Below are 26,546 nucleotides of genomic sequence, written 5' to 3'. Positions count from 1 at the left end.
GAAGCATCCATTCCAAATTCAAAAGAAACATGCTTCTAAAAAAGTAGAAAAGAACTCTGCAACCTGTTCACTGACACGGAGTAAAATGGAATAGAGCAGATCAGTGGCAGATCAAGGTTCAGGCTGTACAGAACACATTACTGTAAAAGTTCAAAGTTTAATTACAGCCCCTGTCTCTTGACAAAAAACAATATAAAACTCATAAACATCACAATTTGGAAACAATTCTTCTGAGGACATCTCCAAAGGGTGGCATTCATTGTTAGTAGTAAGCCTGTGATGCTCAAAATGTCTAACAGTAGTTCTATACCCTAGCATTCTTTGTGACACTCTGGAAAGTGGAACAAAATCTTGGGTACTGGATTTTTAATTAAGGCTCAATATGGCAAAATCTGCTAAGGGGAATGAATAAAAGAGAAATGTTATCAAGGAAGGTATTTGCATAACCTCTTTTGAAATAGTACATAAAGTGAAATTCTGCTCAAAGTACATATTGGTTTGAACCAATATTTCTAGGTTTATTACTTATATTCTCTATCTCCAACCCCCCCCCATTAAATTAGAAAGCAAATAAGAAGCCACACCTGTTTCACTCAAATTATTGTATTCTTTGTCCACTGGTGGTACATATATATATTTTTATATGTCCCAAATTGCAAATCACAAATTTCTTTTCTGGTTCAAATAGTGGTGCAGCAAATTAACACCCCCTCAACTCATTTGCTTAAAATAGCCATTTTATTATTCTTGTGGATTCTGCAAGTTGGGAATTTGGTTATTGTTCAGTGGGCTACCTTATCTCTTTGTCTTGATATCTGGGGCCTCAGGTGGGTAGTCTCAGAGACTGGGAGTGACCCTATAGCTGGAGGCAAGAATCATCAAAGGGATAATTCACATGCATTCACATGGCTGAAATGACTCAAAAATTAGTATTGCCAACCTTAAAGTTTACATGTGATAATTTTATTTGGCTTGGCTTCTTCAAAGCATGGATGCTTCAGGGTAGGTAAACTTTTTACATGGTAGCTCAAGGCACCAAAACAGGTGTTCCAGTGAATCAGGTAGAAGCTGTACTTGACCTAAGAGTCATGCAGTGTCCCTTCTGCTGTACTTTATTGATTACACACAAGTCATCTGTTCACTTAGATTCAAAGGAGAGTGGGCATCTCAGTGAAACAGTGTGAGCACACTGTCTTGGAGGAATCAATCAGTTTGCCTTTAGTAGGATATGTCCAGAAATCTGACATTTCATTTTTATTACTCATATACCAAAATTAACCCCCTTCCTCATCCCTGGCAGACTCCTTTGAAATGAAAGCATTGAAAGTGAACATTTTCCATGAATATGAACATAAGGAAGTTGGCATTTTATCTTAGCAGATCATATATCCTCCAAAGCACTGTATGTAAATTAGAATTTCTTTTATTCCCCATCTCACAACCCCACTTTCTTGTATCTGATTAAATTTGCCTTTGATTGCCTTACCTTTCAGAAAATTGCATCTCCTAGATCTTTATCAGGTGGCTTCCTGAAAGTCTCTGTTTTTGCAAAGTCTCTGTTATTTCATGGATTCTTCTGATAATGTGCTTGGAAATGGAAGCTGGAAATTTTGCAATCACATCATGTGTTCCACTACTAAAATGCTCTAAATAATTACAGTGCAACTGAATACATTTAAAAATAATACAAGTAGAATATTTAAGACCTAGACTAAGAATAATTTGGATGAATTTTTAAAATATGTCATTACATATAAATTAATGCACTTTGGTTATTTTGTGAGATGAGTTCTCTTAAGCTAGATTAAGAATACATTTAAATTAAAATGTACCTATAAGGTAGAACAGAGAAACCTAAAAAGTCTCATCCAAGTGAAAACATCTAATGGAAGTAGCTTTTTTTCTGCCTACTTAGACATGGTTTGTAGCATCTATATTGCGCTAGAGGGACAAAAACAAAGTGTGCAGCTCAGTGAGAACATTGAAATTGATTTATGCTCCTTTTCATTGGATCCTGCTTTTATTTCAGACACCATGAGAAAGTAAGGGCTTAATTTTCTAAATTTAATTTTTTTAAAGCATTCAAAAAACTTTTGTCTTCTCCTCCAAGAAATCTCCTAGTAATTTGCAATGGTATAACATTTTTCCTTGGGAAAATTGAAAAGAACTTGTATAGTTTATTTGGGAGATGAAATGGGAGATGAAGTGGTGGAAGAAGCTATCAAGGGAAAGTGATTGAAACAATATTAGATTCTTTATAAAACTAAAGTTCTAACCTATTATGATTATTATCAACATTATCATCATTAGTTACTATGTGATTTATATCACCTGAAGTCTTCTGACAACAAAATAAAGAGAGAAATTAAAGAGAGAGAGATATACTTAAATGAAAGAGATTAGTAAAAACTAAGAATTTTACAGTTCCTTATGTCTATGGCCATGTATATAATTTGTTGCTAAAGTGTGAGGTATTGACAACAGGATTCAAAATGATAAACACATGAAAATTAGAATCGTCAGAGGCCTTGCTAGAGCTCTCGGGATTGGGCCGAGTCCTTACAACTAATGAAATTTGAATGAGTGGAAGGGAGAAAGGAAAGGACTTTAAAAAAGCATAAAGTTTGGACTTGAGCATGGTATGGGGTGGAGGGGAGTGAGGCATGAGTATAGAAATGATCATGTCTATGTCAAACAATGTCTCCAGAGCCTCAAAGAAGCAAGAAGTGTGTGAATAAATGTGAATTTTTTTCCAGTGAACATAGTGGGATTCAATAATTTTACTACACTTTCTAAATTTTTGAAAACTAAATGACACTCATTTTTCAACTGAAACAGTTAACTCTTAGCTCAGCACAATGAATAAAAATAAATCCAAATCTAGGAACATATTTTGGAATTTCAGAACACCAGGGATAAAGAGGACATCCTGAGAGGTTCCACAGTGGCTAAAGCAGTATAGAGCTCAGAATGCCATCAGGCTTCACAACAACAGTCTGACATGCCAAAGACATAAGATCCATAACTTCAGTAATGTTATGAGGGAAAATCATTGTATACTAGAATTATTCATTCAGCCAAAATGTCAAGCAAGTATGAAGATAGAACAAAAGCCTTTTAAGATATGCAATGACTCATTTTTTTCCTCCCAGAATCCTTTGTGAAAAAGCAAATGAGGTTGTTTCCCAACAAAATGTGGGGAATAAATCCAACAAAAGAAAGAGCCAAGGTTCTTGAAACAATAGCTCTCTAGTAAGGCGAATGAGCAACCAGTCCAATGGCGAATGTAAGCTCCAGGAGGGAAGGTTCTAGGGAAATCATTTAAAAAAAAAGCAATTTATAGATTCTCTGAAAGGTTTAAGCATGTCAAAGGGGAACAAAATGGAACTAACAACAATAGTAAAGCCACTAATTGCCACATGTTGATAGTGCCATAAGTAAGCGATATTGAGTACATTACAGAATATGCAGGTAAAAAATGATCACTAATTTTTAACATCTTTATTGGAGTATAATTGCTTTACAATGGTGTGTTACTTTCTGCTTTATAACAAAGTGAATCAGCTATATGTATACATATATCCCCATATCTCCTCCCTCTTGTGTCTCCCTCCTACCCTCCCTATCCCACCCCTCTAGGTGGTCACACAGCACCGAGCTGATCTTGCCGAGCTATGCAGCTGTTTCCCACTGGCTATCTATTTTATATTTGGTAGTGTATATATGTCAATGCTACTCTCTCACTTTGTCCCAGCTTACCCTTCCCCCTCCTCCTGTCCTCAAGTCCATTCTCTACATCAGCATCTTTATTCCTGTCCTGCCCCTAGGTTCAAAAAATGATCACTATTAACTCTATGAAATAAAATCCCAAATTTTCCCTCAAAGAAGCCCATGATTATTGTGTACTCGTTATCTATTTAGAGAGCAGCTGATAGGTAACAATATAGGTACCTATTCAGGTAAGCAACAGATATATAATAATATAAACAGATATATAATAATTTAAACTGTGATTATATATTTAACTAAAACATATGATACAACTTTATTAGGAGAATGTGGAAGAGGAGATATAGTGGTGTGTTCAACAGTGACAATTCTACATAAATAGACGATGTGGAAAATTAAAACATATCAATGTACATAAATTATTTAGAAATACCAACATAGGGCTTACCTGGTGGCGCAGTGGTTCAGAATCCGCCTGCCAATGCAGGGGACACGGGTTCGAGCCCTTGTCCGGGAAGATCCCACATGCCGCGGAGCAACTAAGCCGGGCGCCACAACTACTGAGCCTGCACTCTAGAGCCCACGAACCACAACTGCTGAAGCCCCTGCGCCTAGAGCCCGAGCTCCGCAACAAGAGAAGCCACCGCAATGAGAAGCCCGCGCACCGCAACGACCTGCTCGCTGCAATTAGAGAAAGCCCGCCCACAGCAATGACGACCCAACGCAGCCAAAAATAAATAAATTAATTAATTAAGTTAAAAAAAAAGCAACATAAATATCTCTAGATCATTTAAAAGAACTTTCCTCCAGGGAACAAAACAGGAAAGGGAAAAGTGTTACAGGAGAAAGGTCTGCATTAATATAAGCTTTTTATGTTTGGATTTTAACTTTAAAATTCAAAGACTTTTTTTTAAACTGTAAATTGAAAATGGGTGACATTAAAGATTCTACAGTTAGAGAACGTTTCCAAAAAAGTATGAATGATCCTCTGTCCTGAAATCAAATGATCTCCTAAAGCTTGAAAATATTGCACGACGGAGAACAGTTGGGGTCTCATTTTTCAGAAGATGACATAATTTGTTGCCGTATCCAAAGAAATGTGCCAGTGGGAGAAATGTCTTACCAGATTAGAACGCTTTAGTTGGTGGCAAGCCAGGCCAATAGGGAAGATATTTGAGTAAAATTGGTACAACTGTACAGGCTTTTTGAAATTAAGATTTTTGATTTTGTCCACTGACCTCTCTACTGCATTTAGAGTGCTTGCCGAGGTCCCTCTCAAGCGTGTGTCATCTACTAAGGCCCAGAAACTGCCGGGCTCATGCCAGCTTGGTAATTCTTGCTCTGCAGACTCTCCTGAGACAAAAATGGTCTTTCTTGGGTTGATTTTCTCGGGGGTTTTGATCACTGTTGTGCCAGTGTCCCCACTGGACAACTCTTTGGTCTGCTACAGGACCTGAGATCCAAGACGTTCTAAGGAGGTAATACTTGGTTCATTTAAATCATTCTTCATTGAGAAGCACACATTTTATTAGTATCTAATATTTTTTCAGCTTTATGGAGGTATCACTGACAAATAAATTTGTATATGTTTAAAATGTACAATATGATGATTTGACATGCATATACTCTGTGAAATGATTACCACAATCAGGCTAATTAGCAAATCCAAAACCTCCCATATTAACCATTATTTGTGTGTTTGTGCAGTGAGAATGCCTAAGGTCTACTCTTTTAGCAAATTTAAAGTACATAACACAGTAGTATTAACTTTAGTCCACTTGCTGTACATTAGATCCCCAGAGCATATTCATTTTATAACTGAAGGCCTGTATCCATTGACCAGCATCTCCCTATCTGCCGCACCCCTCAGCCCCTGGTAACCACCATCCTACTCTATTTCTATGAGTCAACTTTATTTTTTTTAAGATTCCACATATAAGTGAGGTCGTACAGTATTTGTCTTTTCTCTAGCTAACTTCACTTAGCATAATGTATTCTAGGTTCATCCACATTATAACACATGGCAGGGTTTCCTTCTTTCTCATGGCTGAATATTTTTCATAATATATACATATTAATTATTTTATCCATTTGTGCCTTGATAGGCATTTAGAATGCCTCCATATCTTGGCTATAGTGAATTATTCTACAATGAACATGGCAGTGCAGATATCTCTTTGAGATATTGACTTCATTTTCTTCGGATGTATATCCAGAACTGAAATTGCTGGAGTGTATGGTAGTAGTTCTACTTTTAATTTTTTTGAGGACTTGTCATACTGTTTTCTATAATGGTGGTACCAATTTACATTCCCATCAACAGTGTACAAGTGTTCCCTTTTCTCCACATCCTCATCAGCACTCGTTACCTCTTGCCTTTCTTTTTTTTTTTAACATCTTTATTGGAGTATAACTGATTTACAATGGTGTGTTAGTTTCTGCTTTATAACAAAGTGAATCAGTTATACATATACATATGTTCCCATATCTCTTCCCTCTTGCGTCTCCCTCCCTCTCACCCTCCTTATCCCACCCCTGTAGGTGGTCACAAAGCACCAAGCTGATCTCCCTGTGCTATATGGCTGCTTCCAACTAGCTATCTATTTTATGTTTGGTAGTGTATATATGTCCATGCCACTCTCTCATTTTGTCACAGCTTACCCTTCCCGCTCCCCATATCCTCAAGACCATGCTCTAGTAGGTCTGTGTCTTTATTCCCGTCTTACCCCTAGGTTCTTCATGACCTTTTTTTTTTTTAATTGAAGTAGCTCTTGTCTTTTTGATAAAAGCCATCCTAGTAGGCGTAAGATGCTACCTCATGGTTTTGATTTGCATATCCCTGAAGATTAGTGATGTTGATAACCTTTTCATATACCTGCTAGCCATTTGTATGCCTTCTTTGGAAAAACATCTATTCAGGTTCTTTGCTGATTTTTAAATCAGTTTATTTGTTTTATTGCTATTGAGCCATGTAAGTTTTTTAATATATTTTTGATATTAACCCTTATCACATATATGGTTTGCAAATATTTTCTCCCTTTCCATAGGTTGTCTTTTCATTTTGTTGATTGTTTCCTTTGCTATGCAGAAGATTTTTTTAATTTGCTGTGGTCCCATTTGTTTATTTTTGCTTTTGTTTCTTGTGCTTTAGGTACCATATTCAAAAAATAATTGCCAAGACATAAACTTTTCCCCTATTTTTTCTTCTAGGACTTTTATGGTTTCGGGTCTTACATTTAAGTTTTTAAACCATTTGGAGTTAATTTTTTGAGAAGTGTGAAACAGTTGTAGCTAGCTATTTTTAAATGACCTGGACAATTGGGTTGACAATGAACTTGAATATAAGTTTACATTGTGATGTGGTCCTCAAAAGTGCTGATGGGGTCTTAAGAAATAGTAATAGCATTTCTATCCTCTTCCTCATTGTTATTCATGCTACATCTAAAGTACTAATTTCAGAGCCACCTGTTTAGTGAACTGAAATATACTGTAGTATACTTGAATCAGAAATGGGCATGTCTCTACACCAACCAAATGAGGGAAAGTTTAAGGCATTAAGGCAGCTTCACTTGAAGAAGTAACTTTGGTAGGACATGGAGACTGCATTTAAATACCCAAAAGAACTGTCTGCAGGGAAAGAATGGGATCTAATTTTGTGTTTTGTGAAGGAGCAGAACTGGAACAAGCTGATGGAAGTTTCTCACCAAGAAGAGATATCCTCTCATTAAAAATGTCTAAAGAAGAAGATCATGAGCTCTCTATCTCTGTAGTTACTCAAGTAGAAACAACAGATTCTAAGATCAAGACTTTGATCTTAGAATTGGTTTGCAATGTTTTACAACTTTATAGACTACTTAAATGTGAGAACAGATAAATATTAGAAGTAAAATGGGGTTAAGTATCAGGACTTTTGAATTGTGTTACTCCCCTTTACACCCTCTCTACAACAATATCTATTCCTCAGCTGAATACCTTACACTGATTCAGATTGGGTATATGCATCTGCTGAAAAGGAGTTGGGTTTCAGTCCTCAAGGGCATCCTGCTCCAAAGGGACATGGAACAGTGAGCTACCTCGAGGTCAAAGATGGAAAACACATGCCACCTCTCCTCTCTTCTACCCACTGTTAAATACTCATAGGCACTCTTCTATTGCATGGGTGCAACCTCAAAATCCTCCTCAAAACAATACCTGGCCACTATAAATTCAAGCTGACATGGCAGATGGAACCTGACTGTTGTCTCTGCTCCAGGATAAGCTTGACCTCTTGTTCTATCTCTCATCACCACATCAGCCACTTTTTCCATCTGCCTAGAATTCTCTTTTTTACTCCTTTCTTCACATCGATGCCCATCTTGTACCTGATAACCGCTGCCTAAGGGTTCACAGGCAACTAATATTTATAATTTTTTTTTCTTTTTAAACAACTCTAGGGAGTCTCATTTAAATTAAAAATCAACATAGATATATACTTTTTAATTTCCAGCAAATGATAAAAGGAAAGATTTTTTATTTCCGTAAAAGCTAGTGATAGGGCTCTTTTAGCTTGTAAGCAATTAGGATATAATTGTATTTAAATTAAATTGATATAATAAAAATAGAGCTATAATGGATTTTCACCACTATCCCGCCCAATTTCTACATTTTACAGTGAGAAAACTAAGGTCCAACAATTGTGAGGTAACTTACTAAGGGTCTCATATAAACTTTGGGTGGAAATAAAATAAAAATCTTCTTGAAAAGCATCCTATTCTCTTCTCTTTTTGCATACTGCTCCTCTAATGGGGCTCTGATGCAGTATCCACAAATACATCCATACTTCAGTAAAGTCTTAATAGTGGAATGGCAGGCATAGGGATTGATGTTAGGTGGTGAGAGGACAGTCCTGAGGGATGTCATAAAACAACACTATGTTTCTGAAACTGTTATCCCTTTTTTTATATTTTTTGGAAAGAAAAATAATGAGTTCAAGCTGGTAGAAGGAGAGAGGAACATAGTCATTGTGTATGAAGGGAGACAAATCTGTGTTTGAGAACGAAGACTCCATAAGACGTTTGTTGGCATTGTGGATTACTAACGGTAGGATTTAAGACCATGTATGGATCCAAAAGCACTTTCAAATCTGTTAGAAAAAACAGAAAAAGTGGCAGAGAAGGGAGATTTGCCACTATAGGGAGGCTACATTATCACTGAGACTTGATAAGTTTTAGATGAAATGACATAGCTTCTGGCTTGATATGACATCAATTTGTGCTATAATACAGTAATTATAAAGTGATTATAATTAAATCCCAATAATGAACTTTATAGGCAAAAAGGAAATAAAGAAAATAAGATGCAAAATTCACCAATGAAATTGAATAATTAATCAAAAACATAAAAAATGATGGGCTTCTAAGAAGATCTCTACACTGCCACCCTACACTGCAGGAAGAAGTATGGTCTTCCCTCTTGCAGCTATAAATCAAGTGCTGCCACCCTCAGCACAGATAATTCTCCATGGAAAATGACTAACAGTTAAAATCACACTTGTCCCACTCCCAGTATTATTTGATATTTCAGAATTCTGAGCTGCCTTTCATTTGTCCACCTGCTTTTCTGATAGTCACAAATGCTTCTACTTCTCTAGATTCTGCCTATGATATCTTCAAACATGGTCTCCTTACACGTATGGCCTCTTTGCAGCTGGAGCTTTGGAAAATGAGGAAAATACAGTAGGGGGGTTGAGAGTGAAGGGTAGGAAGACAAATGACTGAAGAGGTTGCAGGGCCAGCTGACTTTGCCTGTATCTTGATTCGTCTCTTCTATCATCCACAGGCGTAAATTTGCAGAAACCTGTATGGCCAACTATCAAGGGCTGACCGCCCCAGCCCTCAGTGTCTGCTGCTGTCCTTTAATAAAAGCCAGCTTCACCAAAGTTGTATTTACTCAAACTTTAAGCTCTTTAGATGCACATTAAGTGCATTCCTTGGCCCTCATAAATCTTTTCCATGTCATTAATGCTGTTTTTAAAGAGTAAAAAGAGCTTCTCATTTGCATCTTTAACATGAAAGAAGTCTCAAACACCAGAGGGCCAAACCAGCAAAAGACACCCTACTATTGCTACTTTCTCAGCACCCTCAAGATTCCTGTTTGATATACACACTAATGACAGGAGAGACCATTAAGAATCCACTTTTAATCAAAGCTCATATATACAAGCACATAACACAAAAGAAGGGCTGGAGCTTTGGAAAAACACTAGCATGAGAAGTACTAAGGACTGGGTTAGTCCCTGAAACTGCACCAAGTGAGGTGCTTGGATGGCAACCACAAATATCCTATGTCTTCTGTGCTGAGGTAGAGCCATGTCAGGAAGATGGTTTAATAAATAAGGGAAAATCACCTCCCTTGAGTGATACAGATCTTAGAGTCAGCCTCACATCAATACATGTTTCTCTGTCCTAGGCAGGCTCTTATAACCACACAGGACATTTAGGATTGCCAGAATAAATATTAGAGAGAGAAACAGATTTCAGGTAGTCCAATAGAGAAATGTAGAAAACCCAGGACATTTCAGAGGTATCTGTAATGGCATTCACCAAATTGCTTAAATCAAATTTTAGGTCTAGAAAAATGAAATAAACCAATTTGAAATCAAATAAGAAAAGGACATAATGCAGGTCCCTCAAATTCCTTAACTTGGTAGATGTCATAAGTAGTGAATGTTTGCTGGTGCTTTGTCAACTGGATACAATTTTTGGAAGATTTGGGTTTCTTAATTAAAAAATCTCTCCCACTTGGTTCGAAAGAAACACATTAGACATGAAAGGGGATAAAATCCTCAACTTGTGGGCTTCCCTGGTGGCACAGTGGTTGAGAGTCCGCCTGCCGATGCAGGGGACACGGGTTCATGCCCCGGTCCGGGAAGATCCCACATACTGTGAAGTGGCTGGGCCCGTGAGCCATGGACGCTAAGTCTGCGTGTCCAGAGCCTGTGCTCCGCAACGGGAGAGGCCACGACAGTGAGAGGACCGCGTACAGAAAAAAAAAGAAAAATTCTCAACTTGTAAAGAACTTTCACAGAGCTTTTAGCAATAACTCTTACTAAATGTTCATATAAAATGTGGGAGTGCAGATGGTTCTTGAACAACATGGGTTAGAACTACATGGGTCCAGTTATATGTGGATTTTTTTCAGTAGTGAATACTGCAGACTACATGATCCATGGCTGGTTGAATCAGATGCAGATCTGAGGATGGGGAGGAATGGGGTACATATACAGATTGCCTGTTTAACGTGGATTTTAGACTCTGCAGAGTGCTGGCACCCCTAACCATCCCCCGCATGCCTGGTGCTCAAGGGTCAACTCTATTTACACACTCATCGCTACCTGACACTACATTGGTGACACTATTTCCATTTTCATCCACTTTTTCCCTTATCTCTTCCTATTGTAGAGTCTGTAAAACGTTAGATTCCTTGGCTCTCTTGTAGTTAGAGATAGGCCATAAAACACAATGCTAGTCAAAAAGACACAAAGAAGGTTATTGTTTCCACAGCTTTGCCATCATCTTCTTTCCTGCCAGAATGCTGATCTGAGGTCTGGAGCACAGAAGCCTTTGACAGATCATGAGGCGAGAGTCACGTAGAAAAATTCACCAAGGAAAGCAGGAGAAAAGACAGAAGAAATCTAGACCTCAAATGTCATCACTTAGAAGTTACACCAGTTCTGGATTCCCTGTACCTCAATGCTTAAATGTGTGGAAATACAGGATGTGTGCTAATATGGGATTTGCACTAATATAGCTGTGTACTAACAAGAATGTACACTGATATGGGACATGTGCTAATATTGGGCATGCACTAATATGGGGAGTGTGCTAACGTAGGATGTGTGTTTACATGGGGTGTGTGCTAACTTGATATGTAAGCTAACATGGGGCATGCATTGACATGGATATGCACTAACATGGTACATGTGCAAATTTGAGGTATGCATTAACATGGGCTATCATGGGACATGCACTAATATACACTAACGAGAATGCTCACTATCATGGGACATACACTAAAATGGAACATGACTTACCCTGAGGTGGGCTGATATATGATAACATGGACTGTTATCAGATGTGTGCTGACATGGGGCATACACTAACACAGACATGCACTATATGGGGTGTGCACTAAACCTGCCTTATGTGTTCCTGAGGGAAAAAGCCAGGAAAAAATATCAAGGTTCTATTACAGAGAAATAGTCTACGATACCAAAATGACCTTCAGAGAATAATTTGACAAATAAATACTCAAGGGCAAAGGGTGTAATAATTTCCCTAATACAATAATTTGGGTGAAAGGCTTCTAAGGGGGTCTAAGAAGAGTGTCAATTCTGTCACCGTGAACAAGCCCCAGTTTCTTGGAGCAGAAGCCAGAGAGTTTTGTTTTTGCTTGACTTGGAAAATAACTGTACTTTTCAAATTACTCTTGATCAGTAGGTCAGCAGCCCCTAGCTCCAATTCCTAACACACATGGTGCCTTGCATATAATCAGTGCTCCATCAAACATCTGTTGTTAACACTGATGCAAATGGAATGGATTAGATTCATTAGCTTATTATGAATCATCCAAAAAAAAAAAAAGCAAACCCCTGCAGATTTGAGAATAGTACAAAATCAAGCAAAAGTTAAGTAAATTTTTGTCATGTACTTCATACCAAACTTTATTCTTAACAGCGAGAAATAAATCTTTTATTTGGACTACAATAAGCCCAATGCATATATAATGCATTTAAACCAAAGTAATTTCATTCTTTGACTAGGCTGCTGGCTAGAGAAGTTAGACTTGGATGTCCACTTCCATTTTCTGCCTCAAACTTTGATGGTGTTGTAAAAAGGCACCAGATTAATAAATTAACAAAGATGAGCTGAATATTTTCTTCTGTTATTCTGCCAGATAGGCAATCATGCTGTCTTACTTTAAAATCAATCTTAACTGTACTTTCTGTTATGTGCTTCCTGTTGTTCTAAACAAGACTAATTATTTTATGCAAGTCACTGATCAGTCATCACTAAAATAAGATTGATTCTGAATCTGTCTCAAGCAACCCCTCCTTGTTTTTATATTTTGAAAATCAGTGTTACAAAAAACACAGTCTTGCAAATTTAATTTAATATTATTTTTCACCAGGAGAGCTTTAGATTCCTAAAAAAATACCTTAATGTTTGGAACATAGAAGTAAAAGAAAGGAATTTTTTCTAAAATAATTTTATAAAATGAAAAATCTAAAAATCATTTTGAAAAAAAAGGGAAGCATTTCTCTGTACTCATGTATATCCTCCTTGAGGTATAGGCAATACTCATTATTTTTTAAGAATTTCATGTTGATTATTTGTTCAAAGTCTTAATCTAAAATGATACAAGCCACTGGGAGTATTTTTATCTTATTTACAATAATTATTATTTTTGTATATCCAAAAATTCAGGATGTTTTTCTTTCTGATTTAACCTGAAAGAAACATCTTTTCAGATATTATTTCTTAATAAAATTTCAAGACATTGACATTTTGCCAATGCTCACTGAAATTTTTCATCATAGTAAATGTTTATATACTACAAAAGCAATAGTTTATTACATTGCTATTGCCGTTTATTCAGCTGTCTGTCAAATATTTAGTTAGCACCTACTATGTGCTAGGTGCTGTTTATTTTTACTGTCATGTTTACTTTTAAAATTGTCCTTTTCAATTTACTCCTCTCCCAAACTGGCTTTATAGAATCTTTTAATAATATTTTAAAAATGAAAATATGATTGTATTGTTCTAGATGTTTGAGTTTTAAAAATTCTTAAGTTAAGCATGATGTATTTCCTGCTAACCATATTCATTCTAAAAATTCATTGGGATATAAGTATATAAGTGCATACTATAAAGTTTGTATCTAAAATAATTTACTACATTTACAAAGTAAGTATTTCAACACAAATATTAATAGGATTATGCTCTGGTCCTGTCTGTACTGGATTTCTTCAGTTAGTTTCTAGTGCATCTCAATCTGGGCACAGGAAGTGCTTCAAAGCTTTGCTTTCATGCTTTCAAGTTGGAGCCTACAGTCATGTCCTACAATTGTTCTTTGTGACAGTCACCAAATCCTTTCACGGTAATGTAGGAGAAGGTTAATGGATCCATTGGCTTTGACTGTCATTAATTTACCCAATTAGTAAATTCTTTCTCCATTCCTTCACTGCAGTTAGCATCAGCCTTACATATATGCATGTGTGTGTGCACGTGTGGGTGCCCACACACGCACAGAGGTGTGTGCATTGAGTATCACAGATGTTAAGCACTGAACCTATTTCTCCCCTGTAAATTGCAGGTGTTTTTATTCTTGAGTAGGAAACTATCTGTAATCTCAGTTTTGTAACTGATTGGCTGGGTGTGTGTGAGGTAGGAGGGATGATTCCCCAAAACATTAGAACTTAGTAAAGTTCTAATAAAAATTTGTTGAGTTGAAGTCTTAGTTGATATTCTATGTAAAGAATTCTCAGCAGTCCCAATATCAGAAGTAACTCCACTGATTACCCAATTACTGATGAAAGTATAAAATATGTTCCCATCCAACACTGACACTTCACTTTTCATAATTCTTCCTGGGAGAAGACACTCCAACTATTTGAATAATTGCCAAATGATTTCAGCATCTAGACCTCATTTTCTTTAGTTCAATAATGAGAGTATAAGATTATGTCAGTTTAAAAAGTTAATATTTATAACAGTGAGTTCAGCAAAATTGCAAAAATCATTTGGCCATCTCATTTTAAAAAAATTTGCAGGGACACATACTTTTATTCCATGCCTTTATTAACTTGTTCTTAACATTTTAAGAAAAAAAATATTGTCAAGCTCTGAGTTGGTTTAAGATTGAAGCAAATTACTCTGTCATAATTAATTAAAAGAGAAGACATTGTGAAACATGTTGTTTGTTTTTCCACCTCAGCCTGACATGCTGATGAAAGCAATTAAGCAATGAGGCCTGCCACCAGGAACAGCAGCCCAGCCCAGGGGACACAGGGCACTTGCGGAGACCAATTCACTAACTATACTCCCCTAATTTCCATTTAACCAGCTTGTGTCCTCAGAAATAAAATGCACTTTTAAATTTTATTTCAATAATGAAACTGTCGCTACTTTTTAAAAGTATCAAATTAATAATCTAGAGCAGTATATTCAACATGGTCAGCCACAGCCAATGGATAGATCACAGTAAGATTCCCAGAGGTCAGTAAGTGTGACGCAAAAGCCAACTTCAAAAATAATTAAACAAATTAAAAATGTTCTCTAGTGAACAAAGCATCAACGAGTGATAGCAGATGTGCCATTTTTAAATTCCTCAGATTCTCAAGTATTACTGGAGCTGTGCATGAATTCACCCTGAGGAAGATATCTGTTTATTACAGGACGCTGGGGAAAGCAACTATCATTTTTCAGCGAATCTCAATACTATTTGCAAGGGATGACTTGGAGGCAAACAGGTAACTAAACCAAGACAAGAGCCACAATTTAGATATGTGGTTATTATTGCTTTAATGATGTTCTCTAGACCTTTGAATGCCACTGACAAGAGTCAGGAGACAATGAATAGTGCTTCCTGATTTAGCCATGTTTATATTACCCTCAGCACCCCCCCCCCCCCAGAGAACCAACTATAGGTGTTATAGCCTGCCTTTCTCAAATGTCAGAGTTGAATGAGCCTTGGGTTTGTTCTAGACTATTATTTGTGACAGAGTATGCTTATAACCTGGAGGGCACGCAGTTTCCTGTCCAACCCTTTCTAGTGCTCACATTTTCCTTGATATTATATCTACCTTAATCAAAATTACATGTTTTATACAATTTCAGAATAATTCTTACATGCTTCAAAATTTAGTCATTCCATGTACTCTTCACAGTTCAACTTCATTTATTACATCTAAAATTTCCTCTATTCCTTAGAAATTACGAAGAATGTATTGCCTTCCTTCTGGCATGGCAGGGAATTAAAGCATGGTACAAAAGGCAGTGGGGTGAAGAAACCCACAAAGTATATAACGGACTTGACTCAAAGATTTCGGCTGTAATTAATGGAACAATCCAATTAAAATCGGCTTATAATATGTATAGTTATTTTGTCACTAAGAAGATAAAGAGGCTCCTCCTAGGGTTTATTTATTAAGCATCACACTGGCATCATCAATAACCCAAGTGCTTCCATCTTTCTCCTTAGCCATCTTCAGCTTGTTGGCTTCAGCCCTCAGGTCTGTGCCCTCTAGAACCTAAGTTGGTTGTCTCTGCTACAGGCATGCTCCCACATGTCCATGATTGGTGGGAGCAAGGGAAATACATTCTCATGTGTCTCTTCCATAAATCCATTGCCTACTTCTCCCATCTTACCTTTGCCACACTTGATCTCTCTTGGTGTATACTCTCTTACCTCTTCTATGTCCCACTGACCTACTTTAGGTACCAGTTAATCTCAAAGTAAGCTAGGAAATCAAGTGTATTATCTGAATTTTCAGCCTTTATAAGCAATAAAGGGAACACAGAGAGAATCAAAAGCCACGACTCAGTTCAGTTCAAATGGTACCATCTCTGAGCTTTAACCACTCAAATTCCTGCAGTCTCTCTAGAAGATGGTATACATATACTGAAGTGGATGGAACATGGGTTGGGGGAGAGATAGAAACACAGTATGGGGAAGACATGGAGGGATTTTTATAAAAAGGCTTTTCCCATAACCCAATTTTATCAATGAAAATCTATGAATTAGCCAGGGGCCAAATGCCAAAATTGTCATTTGGTGCATCATCTGGAAAACTGTGCATTAAAGGATCCTCGGAAACCATATCCTTTCCTGTGGGAAGCAAAGGAAGAGTTGTAAGCAAATAGCTGATCTTCTCCAAGAAATGTTTTGATTTAATCTGTTTCACATTGTGCTTTTCCAAGGGGCTTTGGAAATTTCTTCAGTGTGGATGATAACTGCTGAAATTTGTTGGGACCACAGAGCATTGCTGGATAAAGAAGCTCAAGCTTGTTCACCCCATCACAGGAGGAACACTGTCCATCATAGTCCATCAAGACTGAAGCTCCATCTCTTCCATAACACCCCTGCCTACCTCCTTAATTCTAACCGTATTTACCATCTTTTGGAGGATACTCTAGCCACAGCTGTCTTCTTTCTGTTTTTTAAATGGAACAAGATCACATCTTCCTTATGTTCAAACTATATCTTGAATTCCATTCTCTCCACCTCGCTTCATTTATTTCCACTGTTCAGAATAAAATCCACATTCTCAGAGGGGATATCTTGAGAGTCCAATATAAATTAAGTCTCCGTGTTTTTCTCTTTTATAGTAGTCTGGACTATTCCTTCAAAATAATTTGATACTGCATGATTTTTGATCACTTATTTAATGTTTGTCCCTTCATTACACTGGCAGTTTAAGGAAGGCAAAGACTTGTGGGTTTTATTTATTAATGTAGTTGCAGAACCTAGCACAGCGGCCAGGTCACGGTAATCATTCATGTTGATTGAATCAGTATTTGAATAGGTACTGTGAGCCCTTACTTCCTAATGCCCCATCTAGTTGAACTAGTTTGTTATGATTGTCCTGTTACCCCTTGTATTCTGCAAGCTCCATGATGACAGAGATGGTATTTTTAAGTCTTTTGGAGATTAACACTATGTCTTTCTCTTAGAAGAGACCACTAGTATTTCTTGATTGATATTTGAATGGTTGTTACATGTATAAACCTTAAATATCTCATAGAGTAAGCTTATAAGCATTATATAGAGTTCTGGTTCCACTCAGGATGTTAAAAACTGATGGAGATGCAATATGGTATAGCCACATTCAAATAAAGGTAGTGGAGATTCCCTGAGTTTATATGAGCTGAGTTTATATGAATAGTATAATCTGAATTTACTGTAAATGGTATGACTAGCTATCTGCTTGTCCAATCTATGTGTACAGTGGTGAAAGAAGGAATGGTATAGGTATGAAACAACAAGAATTTATTCTTCAGGAGACTATAATTCATTATTATAAAATTGAAATAGAGTTAGAGAAACTTTTGGGTAAGACATAGAGCTGACAAGAGGCTGAGGGGCAGATCTGGACAAGTAGAGACCAAAAACAGAGCCAAGGTTTGCCCCTGGGTCATAACTTCCACATCAATGGCAAAGAATATACCTTTTCCCCACCCTCCTCACCTGATCTTTCATTTCATGGCAGTTTCTAACTCTGGATTATGTGGGTTTAATAAGGTGCAGGTCAGTGATTCTGCTCTGTTTCCCTTGAGAATGTCCCTCTGCTCTGAATAGTGATGAATCTGCAGAACAATTTACCCAGGCACTTGCATGCCAATTTTAAGTCAACGTCCTCTGATGGAACTGTCAGTGATGAAGTGAAAATTTTCCCTCATAAATATATTTAAAATGAAATAGGAAAAATACTATGTCTATTCATGTGAAGCTGAGATTTTTGTTCAGTGATTTTAACAAATGCATGGACTTTAACTCCCCCTCCCAGCCATTGATTGACAAATGTGATCCCTTCCAAGTCTCTCCAATATCCAGTTCTCCAATTATGCACACAAAAAAGGATTCCATTTCCATTTCTGTTTTATTGGTATGATATTCCAATGCTTCATTAAGAAAACACAGAAGCTGTATACTTACAAACACATCTCAGCATTCTCGGGTTTTCTTCTTATAAAATAATTCTCCCTTGGAGACATTGCACTTGGCAGTCACCCATGTACAGATTAGAATAAAATTAATAAAATGAACTTTAAAATGGTAGGAATGTGCAGATGAGTAAAATTAAGTACCATTTGAAAACAATTCTGAACTGATTATATATCAGAGGTATCTGTATTTCTCTTCTTGCTTTATTTCACTGAAATTAGCATAAAACAAGATTTGCTTCTCAAATACTTAGGGGACATTGGGAAAAGATGTTTGGAAACAATATTATGCCAATTAGAAGCAAGGCTGAAGGGTCCAGCCCCTTTCTCCGAGATGTAATTGGTTTATTCTCTGCAGACAGCTGTCTGCAAAGTTGCAACTAGTGTTAGAGCCTTGTTGATGTTACAGAATTAACCCAGTTACACAGATCCCTACTTGTCCAGAGCAACAGAACACATGTGCTCCTCAAAAGCTCCCTGTCTACTCTGTATCTTATCATCAGACCACTTTAGGTCTTAGGCACGTCTATGGACATGTTATCTATTTTAAAATAGTTCTTTGAGAAAATTGATAAATAGGTCATCTGTATTTTAAAATACTCAGAAGCTAACAATCTTATAAATTAGGTTATTAAGTGCCTCTTTCATAAAGAGTCAAATGACAAACTCCTGTGATTTCAAAATTGGTCAAAAACAACTTAAAATTTGGCTTCCATTCCTTGTATTATGTAGGAAGAAGCACTTCTTTTCATCATGCAGTAAGAACTCTGTCATACATCTTATTTCAGTTTTTGCTTTGGTTCTCAGGAAGATTATTACCGAGTTTTATATCTCATGAACTTAACAGTTCTTAAATTTAGATCTTCTGATTTCATCCTTATCATTATCACTCATTATTTCTTAATTCTTCCCTTTCCTTTGGTGGTTATATTTAGGTTTATTTGAGCTTTGTTGTTGTTTTGGAATTTGGGGCTGGTGAGTTATGCCCTGCTATTTGTACATTTCATTAAACATTATTTCAAGCGTTTTTTGAAAGCTCTTGAGGAAAGAAGAGCTAATATGTATAAATACACTAGACATTCACAGAAAGCAAGAATACTTTCACATATAAATCAAAGTTCCATTAAAGAGTTCTGTTACATATGCTACCATATGTAATGCATTCTTTGTGTCTTTTACAGTGCTTTCAACACAGGAACTACATTCTATTATTGTTGTTTGAATCAGACTGCTTAGACGCGAAGTGATGCAAGAGAAAGGCCAGAATGCCTTAACTTGATGACTTCACAGAACCAACACATTTTCTTCATGGTCGTTGCATAAATGTTACAATCCATAGTATAATCTGTATTATGCTTTTGGATGTTTTTAAGTGCCAAGGTGGAGGTGAGGAAGGTGTGGAGCAGGTGAGTTTTAGAGTAAAATTTTTTGGGTTAGGGGCCTCAGCTCTTTCACCTGTTGGTTGTGAGACTGTTAAAAAGGTACACAACTTTTCGGAACTATATTGTCCTTAGCTATGAATTGGAGATTGTGGTAGAATCTGCACTCACTCTTGTGTTCAATCAACACTGATTTAGTAGTTACCAGTGCAAGTTAATTTCATTTCCTATTAGCTCATCTAATCTTTCTATTAGCCCTATGATTTTCATAAAACTGATGATCAGAAAGATTAAGCAATTTGATCGAGATCACATAGTTAATACGTAGCATATCTGCTCTGAAATTTTCTACTTCTTAATTGACATGATATTCAACACCATCCCTTTGAAATGTAAAGTGTAAGTGTTTCTTTAGAGAGCACCTCATCTGGAAAGTTTTCACTCACTGCCTTCCTGGGGGCTCAGCTACCCTTGCCTTGTGCTTCCTTGGCTGCACTGTGGTTCTCCTCTCACAGCAGGGACTGCATTGCAGTGCGATCATTCAGGGGTCTGTTTCCCTCACTGGACCATAATATGCTTCAAAGGATTGATTGTATCTAATCTTTGTACCATCAGCTCCACTATTATAATAACACACTCAACATTTGCTTAACGACTAAATGAGTATATTAATGAATTAATAACATTTGCTTCATGGCTTAGATTCCTCCACAGCTGAAGTTCATCTGAATGTGACCATCATAGGAGCAGACATGGCTCATTGTCTTCCTGATATCCCTTCTACTTTTATTCTCTTTTATATAAACTTTATTTTGGTTAGTGATGTGCCTAACTAAAATATTAAATTTCCCAGCTTTTCTTGAATGTAAAAGAGGGCAAATGTCATAGTAGTTTCCAAGAAACTGTGAGCAAACATCTACTGGTAATTTCTGGAAAGGTTTTGTTTTTCTAATGCAAGCATTACCGTTTCTTGTTACTTCTTTCTTTTCTCCTACCTGGAACACTGACTGAGGCAAGAGGAGGAGAAGGCTTTTTGCAAGTTGAGAAAGAAAGCGATGGGTGAATGTACAGGAAAATTGAAGGACCCTGGTTTCTAGAGAAGCTGCAGAAGCCCAGGATTACCCAACCCTGGATTCCTGTTACATGATGAGCATCAATAATCTCCATTTGGCTAAGCCATTATAATAGGATTTCTGTTATGTACAGTCTAATAAAATCCATAACTAACAGTATCCAAAAGATTACTTGAACTAATTGATTTAGAGAGAACAAATGAATAGGTGTATAACCATGGTAGTGAACAGAAAATTCTATTTTGAACAGAAGTTTTCTATTTTGGTTCCAAAACTTAAGTACTACAGGACTCAGGATCCATTTCTAGGAAGAAATGATAAATTTTGTCGTGCACTTTGCTGGGATGAAATGATCATTTGTGTGAAGTTCTAAAATGCAGGCACGCCCATGCACTACTCTGCCAGATATTTCTAATACTCTCTCCAAGATTTTTGCACACATTCATGTCTAATCCTTGCTCTAACTTGAGACAGAGGTGATATGTGTGGAAGAAGCAATATTGGACTAAAAACTGGAAGTAGTCTGTTCCAGCCTTAATTTTTTGCCACTTGATGGCCAAGTTATATAATTTTTAAATGAGTTTAAAATCACTGTATGGAAGCAGCCACCACCTGTCACTTATTTTCTACTGCAATTGTGACCTAAGTCTGAAATTAAAACCACTCTGTTTCCCCATTTATCCTTCTAACTGCTGCCTACTGAGCCTCATGGAATTGGCATCTTAAAGGAACCCACACATCCTTTTACACTCCTGAAAACCACTGCCAACCACCCCTGCTTTCTCACAATTGTTCCCCAGGACTGCTTGTCTTTAGCTGTCACCATTATTCACGCAACACCCCCACTAGTCAGGGATCAAGAAAGTGATTATCTGAGCTTGCTCATGAGTAAGTTGAGCTGTAAACTCAGGAAAACTGAGCTTCACAAAGAGAGACAGCCCAGAGTTTTACAGACTGTACTTCTGAGAAAAATTGGAATGAACTGCATTCTCTTTGCTCATCATTTGGTGAAAGATAAAAACATCCCCTGTGAAGATGACTCCTTAAAGCAGTAGCTGCAGTGGCCATCCTTCCTCCCCATCACTGTCTAGAGAGCCTGTGCTTTTACTCACGTGGCATATCTAGGGGACAAGCTCTCCATGGTAAATGCCTTGTAAATTATAACTGTAATTCAGATGGTTGCTGGAGCTTCTGACCCTAAAGATCTTGACAAAATTGCTTGAAGTATAGGATACACACAATTCCATGGCTTGTGGGAGTCCACAGCTCCCCAAAATATTTCTGTGAATTTCATTTGGGCCTCAGTTTCCTTGACCTTTTCTGCTTCTTGGGGCTGGTATACTTATTTGCTTCTTGTAGCCTAATCCAGATTTAACACTTAATCTTTCAATGCTTTCCCCATCAGTGCCATAACCACACACTTAATTCACTAACTTTTACTTCACTGAAGACTTAGAGGTTATTAAGGAAATAAAAAGACTTAGAGGTCATGAAGAAGGCATCAATCACATTGCAAACCATATAGTAACCTATTTGTTAGTGTTCGTGAGATATTTTTCCTCCTGAAGTCCTTTTTAGCACCCTGCAACTCAGAGTCAGACCCAACCCTCTCTCTTCTGCTAATTTCTCCTTCTCTTCTCTCGTCAACCTTTCTCTCTGTTCTAGACTCACCATAAGATACATATGCCACCAGGAAGTATTCTGGGATGAGAACACTGTAGCCAAGCATCACCAGATCTCCAGAAATGCACAGACCCCAAAATCCTGGATGTGTGTATGTGTGTGTGTGTGTGTGTGTGTGTGTTTGTGTGTGTATGATAGGTGTATTAGTGAGGATCTTTCCATTTATGGTCAACTGTGAGTTTTAGAAAATATAGTAAAAAAAAGGCACCAGCTATTCTAATATGCTGGCATCCAAACCACTTTTCCTAGGTTGACTTTTACCTCTTGAATGGCATCAAATCTATCATCAGACCAAAGTCTTAACATTAGTCTAATCACTAGCAATCCTTCTGAAGCTTAAGGGTTTGTACATTATGCTTGTACCTTAGAATTATATGGAGATACAAAGTATTTGAAGTTATGCATTACTGGGTTAGCATGCATTATTAGAACATGAGTCATTTTTCTATATCCTAAACTGGTATACTGCTTTAAGAATATATCCAACTCAAATCTCCAAACTTACATCCTGAGGAAGCTGATACATAACACATGTAATAAGTTTCTCCTCTTTAGTGGAGTATTTTATGTTTTTCATTATATATTAAAGATTATAACAATATGTGATATGAACATGTAATAATGTAGTCATAAATCTTATAATATTAAAACAGTAATTTTAGCACCTAATCTGTGCTAGGCACTTTTCTTTCACAGGAATTATCTCATATAATGTCACAATCCAATGAAATAGGTACTCTTATCACCCCTATGTTGCAGATTAAGAAACTGAGGTCCAGAGATATTAGATCAATAATCTAAGGTTAAAAAGGTAAAGTGTGGGGCTACCCTGGTGGTGCAGTGGTTGGGAGTCCGCCTGCCGGTGCAGGGGACACGGGTTCGTGCCCCGGTCCGGGAGGATCCCGCATGCCGCGGAGCGGCTGGGCCCGTGAGCCATGGCTGCTGAGCCTGCGCGTCCGGAGCCTGTGCTCCGCAATGGGAGGGGCCACAGCAGTGAGAGGCCCATGTACTGCAAAAAAAAAAAAAAAAAAGGTAAAGTGTGAAAAATTGAGATTTGTGTACAGATCTCTATGAATATGTACACTAAATGTAATATTCCTAAGATTTGGTTTGCATGGATTTTTAATGCATACAACTATTGAATAAAGGTGGCCCATTTGGTCAGATAACAAAGGATATAATAATCAAGAGAATTAATGAATGTGGTCAATAAATGGGTTATAGGTTCAAATAAAACCAAGGAGTACGTTTTCAATAACAGCACTTGCATTTCTATAATCCTTACCAACATTGAATACTCATAGACCAGATGAGTTCCTAATCCAAAGTGAAGAAATAGTAAGTAATCAAAATTTATATACTTTTTGATCCTTAGACCCAATCTTTAGCAACCACCCCAAACACAACCCCACCACCAGCTGCACTCCTCTAATGCAGAAGCTGTTAGAATTTAACAATCCATCTGTTCACTTGAGAATAAAGCATCTATTTGTTCCTAATCCAATGTGTGTTGCTTTTACAGCTTTAAATACAGCACCAGAGGTAGGCTCTGATATTTCCTCTGGTCTTTCTGGCACTTCTAGTTGAAAAGAGATCCTAAAATGGACTGTAATTAAAGTTTATTATCCATCTGCATCTCAGATGCAATACACATTAACTAGGGAAAGAATAAAGATTTACAAGTGTGACTCCACTTGATAGTATGGCTCTCTGAGAAGGAAACTGTCCCAATGACTAGTAGATCATATCTAAAAGATAACAGGTTACACTCTGCTGTGACCACATCTTATTTTCTAAAGCCTTCACTCCACACGGGCCATACTCTTCTGCTGCATTCAGTCAGGCAAATATTCTCCCTATTTTGTGCTCTCTTTGGAGAAGAAGCATTGTATGTGAATGTGTTTTTTGGAATAAAAAATATTCAGTGTTCCATTAATGAGATAATGTATTTATTTGTTATGACAATAAACACAGCTGCAAAATGGACCATAAAGAAACAGATGACTTGAAGATTTCTATGCCTGATGTGTCAACTGTAATTGAGAAATAAATTAAATGATCCATCTGCTTCCCATTATCTACTCCTTTATTTTTGTCAGTATCCATGGTTTTTAAAACCAGTCAGAACTATTTGTACTAATTACTCACTAAAAAAAATCCATATAGAAATTAAATGACTTTGTAATGCAATTTTGCCAACCTCTAACATACCGAGCTTCTTTCCAACACTCAAATCTAATGACTATGATGAACTCTTTCTCCTTATTAATAGTTTTCACTTTATCATGCCAATACTATTGAATTTTCTCTTTATAATTGTCTTATAGTCACTGCTAAAATAATATCTCATATAATAGGCTTAACAGTAATTTAATCTATTACTCTGGTAGTACTTGCCAAGGAAAAGGAAAGCAAACAAACAAGGAATAAAAACAAAATAAGCAAGTGAACAAAAAACCTGTTTTATATAAGTTACAACACAAGATTCAATATGCCTGCTAATAATATTCATAAATGAGGGCGAAAACAGCCAACAGCCACTGGAAATAATTAAGTATAATTGTATTATTTTTCTTCCTACTTTGTTGTTGTAGTCATCCCACTGAGACAAAAGTCACTGGGGGGAAAGCAGCAAAATCTACTTTTTTTCTCAAGCATTTTCATATTCATGTTTCTCTGCTCTGGAACCTTTGTTTTCTTGAGGCCTCAGGGACATCCCAGAGATAATCCTATAAAATATTTGCAACATGTGGGGTGACATAGAGGGGAACAGGAGTATGAAGTTCTCTTTCAAAAGTTCTTTATTTACAACATTTTCTTTTTTTACTATGAATAAAATTCATGTTCAGTGTTATAAAAGAGTGCGGTAAGGATAGAACCAAAGGAAACCAAAAGAAAACAAAATAGAAATCATCTACACTCTCAACAAGCAAATACAATCACAGCTAATACCTTGTTTGTTCTCTCAGAATTTATCCAAGGTATTGTACTCATATTTTTAAACAGAATTGAAGTTCTGTGAGACTGTAACCTATTTTTTCCAATTAACAAGATAGTGCATCTTTCCATGTCTATAGATTCACATCATAATTTTAATGGTTGCATAGATACAAGTTATGTTGCCATCTTTCCATTGCTGTATAGCTCTGTGGGTATAGCCAGTGTGTTTGGGTCAGTTTTCTTCTGATTGTTCTCCCATCATCTAGTGGGAGGACTGGTATGGGACTTCCTGCTAAAATGAGGACACTTTTGACCCATGTGTTAGAGGCATCATGGCTCAGAGACAGGAATTCTCCTACCCAATGTTAGAAGTCACTTTTTCCCAGTTTTACTGAGTTATAATTGACAAATAAAAATTATATATGTTTGAGGTATATAATTAGATTTTGATATATATATATACATTGTGAAATAATCACCATAATCAAGTTAATTAAGATATCTATCACATCACAGTCACCATTTTCCTTTTTCTTTTTCTTTCCTTCTTTCTTTCTTTCCTTCTTTCTCTTTCTTTCTTTCTTTCTTTCTTTCTTTCTTTCTTTCTTTCTTTCTTTCTTTCTTTCTTTCTTTCTTCCTTCTTTCTTTCCTTCCTTCCTTCCTCCCTCCCTTCCTCCCTTTCTTTCTTTCTCTCTTCCTTCCTTCCATCTTTCCTTTCTTATGAGAACACATTACCCTCTTAATCAAATTTCAAACATGTAATACAATATTGTCAACTAAAGTCACACTGCAGTACAAAGATTCTGTTATGCAAGATGAATATCTTCTAGAAGACACTTTTTTTAAACTGAAAAAAACCCCTAAAAGCAGAGCTCTTTTTAAGAGTTTTGGGATACATTAGTTTTCCCATGTCTCCAGTCTCTAGATTTCTTGTTGTTGTACAAGGCAACTTCCCTGCCCAACTAGGGTCTTGAGACGTGTGTCTATGACATGGGGCCATTGTGGTGGGTGTAGGTGATGCAGGAAGTAAAGCCACTTTC

The sequence above is a fragment of the Mesoplodon bidens genome, assembly GCF_964165515.1.
Source record: "Mesoplodon bidens genome assembly, chromosome: 1".
NCBI classification, from domain to species: domain Eukaryota; kingdom Metazoa; phylum Chordata; class Mammalia; order Artiodactyla; family Ziphiidae; genus Mesoplodon; species Mesoplodon bidens.
Note: the sequence above shows the minus strand (reverse complement) of the source record.